This window comes from Aethalodelphis obliquidens, unplaced genomic scaffold (assembly GCF_003676395.1).
Source record: "Aethalodelphis obliquidens isolate GAN/ISIS:26980383/991018 unplaced genomic scaffold, ASM367639v1 scaffold4, whole genome shotgun sequence".
Lineage (NCBI taxonomy): Eukaryota > Metazoa > Chordata > Mammalia > Artiodactyla > Delphinidae > Aethalodelphis > Aethalodelphis obliquidens.
This window is the reverse complement of record NW_020837948.1, coordinates 31,716,199-31,719,337: the sequence shown is the minus strand read 5'-3', so window position 1 is coordinate 31,719,337 and position 3,139 is coordinate 31,716,199. Positions and strand designations below refer to the sequence as shown.

The following is a 3,139-nucleotide window of genomic DNA, read 5'->3' as shown; positions in this document are numbered from 1 at the left end:
CATTCCTTCCATTTTCATTTATTCTGTAAAAATGTACTATATTATTCACACACTTTCTAAGATAGCTTTCATAATGTAATGGTAATTCACTGCATTCAATAGGGCATAGTAGTGCAATTATAATAATGGCAGTAATTTGTACATCTATATGCCATTGTGCTTGAGTCTAAAGGTGTACTCACTTGTCCAGACATGGTAGCTAAGTCGGCATGTGCAGAGGAGTCACGCAATGAGAGGCTTGAGACCCATTTCCTTTCTCTGCTGGAAAAACCTATAGGGGAGAGATTGCACTTAAATCAAAATCTGTGGCACATAGGAATACCATTAGCTTTACATGAAAATCTAGCCATGAAAATAGACTGCATTATTTGGAAACAGCAAAACAAAGAAATAATGACCCAAAACTTTTCTTTTTCTATACATTTAATGAGTGCTTTGTTATTGTTGTGAAGTCATAATTCCTAAAGTAAATTAACTAACCTACTAAAATGCTCTAGTAAAGTGGTTTAAGGATGAGTATATTTTTTTTCATTAGAGTAAGTATTAGAATTCTGAAACTCTGTTAAACGTATACTACAGTTGAACACCTAAGTAAATGTATCTTAGATCATGAGTCAATTGCTTACTGTAAGAGAAAGAAGTGACAAATAAGGAAAGGAGGAATGAGTGCTGTAATGTTGCATTTAATGGAAGTATCAATGGGAACTTATGGTTTTAAAATATATATGGGTGGATAGATTCAGAAATAAATATAAGACTGTGTGAATACATTGGTTAGTAATATACAGTTATTATATTTAATTGTATCAGTGTTAATTTCTTAGTTTGTATAATTGTACCATGGTTTTGCCACAAAACCATGTTTTGTTACCATGCTAACATAAAGGGGAATCAGGTGAAGTGAATATGGGACTCTGCTACTTGTAAAATTTTTCTGTAAGTGTAAAACTAAGATATAAAAAGAGATAAAAGTAGTGGAGGTTGATTTCAAACCTAATAAGTCTTACTTCAATATTTATTCTCTTGTTAATATCAAAGTTGATTGTAATAACTAAAAGAACAGCCTGACATGTAGGGATTAATTTTCATTTAGGCAAGAGCTGAATTTTGGGGTGTCACAGGTTAATTCTATAATAAAGGGTAAACTGAAAAGAACAAGGGAGGAGAGATTCAAAACAGGAAAGCTTTTTTTAATATCTTACTACTGAAGGAAGGGAACTCTAAATATATATATTCCTATATTCTTTGTAGAGTTAGAAGTTTAACCAGACTATAATAAATAATGCTATCTTTGTTGCTATAACAATTTGAAAACAGTAGTCTCTCTTGAATACATAGTTTCATAGTTAAATACGCGCAGGCTCAGTGGCCATGGCTCACGGGCCCAGTCGCTCTGCGGCATGTGGGATCTTCCCAGACCAGGGGCACATACCCGTGTCCCCTGCATCGGCAGGCGGACTCTCAACCACTGTGCCACCAGGAAAGCCCCGTTGATAACCTTTTTGAAAGTAAAGTTATATTACTTACCATTTGTATTTCAGTCTTCATATAAGTCCTTTCTAAACAGTAGGTTATCTATACATACAACCCTAAAGAGCAAAATAAAACCACTAAGGCAGAAATCTTAAAATACCTGTGCAGAGTCATAGAAGAGATGGTGTTCTAGCTCTAAGAGGGAATCAAATTTCCCTTTGCCTTTTAGCTTTTTCTACTTTCTCCCTACCATGTTATTTTTCAATGGAGGGTTATGTGATGACATATATTTCATCACTGTATTCTCATTATTTTGAAATATTGATAATTAATAACAATTATTACCACAAAGCAGATAATTCTTTAGTGACAGGTCTAATGCAATATGTCTATGAAATGTGAAATTACAACCAAATTATTTTCTTCAGGTATGCATTTTTAGATGTGAAGGCTTAGAGATTTCATTATGGAAAAATGAATGTGAAATACTTCATCTCCTTAACTATAACATTAGATTACCGTTGTTCTCTACTAAAAGCCATTTATTCATAATGAAAGAAAAAGTGGGTCAATATAATATTCAAATAAGTTTAACGGATACATGATTTTTAAAGTACTTTGAAAATATAAATTGCTCGTAAAATATCAAATTCTAGACCATATGTTATAATTTTTTCCATGTACAAATTTATAACAAAAAAAGTACTAACATTTAGGGAGAATAGGAGGAAATTGTTTCCATGTCAAGAGTTCTCATACTAAAGACGTTAAGTGAGAGTGAGGACTAGATAAACAAAATGATAATTTGCACACACAATAGTCCTAATTTAATATTAAATTTACATGGTGACAAAATAGACCTAATTTAACATTAAATTTAAATGAAATCTCATGATGTTAAAGGAATTATGAAAATTATTTGGCCAAGGCTGGGGATTTTACGCCAATTTCAAGTGTAATAAAACACCCTACTTTGCAGAACAATACATAGAGGTAGCATGATGTAGCATATACTTTAGGAAAATTCATTCAATATCCATTCAGCCCTAGGTCCCAGATGTCTTCTATTATAAAAATTGCAACAGTGTTACTACTATTTCCCAATCTGCATTGAAGTTAGGAAAAGTCATGCAATATAGACCATTACACACATGCAAATAAGCAGGTGTTCTAGTCTCCTTCTCCCTTCCTCCTACCTGAAAAATGGGTATAATGCATGGATAGTCAGCATCTATCTTGTGAACATGAGGACAAAGACCTTATGCAAAAAGAATACAACTGGATAAAGAAGAATTTGAGTCCTTAAAGGCATAATTAATCTGTCACAAACGCTATACTTTGATATTATTGATATATGAGAGAAAAAAAACTTCTTGATTGTTTAAGTCAATGGAGTATGTTTTTCCATTAGTTGCACCTGATTGTAATTCTCCCTGACACACATGGCCTTAGGAGAGAAAAAGCCCATGTCTGAGTCATCTTTGCTTGAGTCCTTGGCACAGAGAAGATATACAGGCATTGATAAGTGACTGTCAATGTAGGGTGCTGGCGATAGAGGCAACGGCTCTTCCAGAGGGAACCAAGTACTTGGCACTTTACCCAGTTAGAATTCAAGCACAGGAATAAATCAGGGACTTATTCATTTATTTGGCACTATACTATTAGC

General features: G+C 33.5%; 1 long non-coding RNA gene across 1 annotated transcript; it reads right to left on the bottom strand.

Annotated features, from left to right (window-relative positions):
- Positions 1 to 203: 203 nt before the first annotated feature.
- LOC113613708 (uncharacterized) lies at positions 204 to 2,703 on the bottom strand. Its single transcript, XR_003430343.1, has 3 exons — positions 2,670 to 2,703; positions 1,528 to 1,589; positions 204 to 271 (listed from the first exon to the last, which is right to left on the bottom strand). It is a non-coding gene; the product is annotated as an uncharacterized LOC113613708 (long non-coding RNA).
- Positions 2,704 to 3,139: the final 436 nt, after the last annotated feature.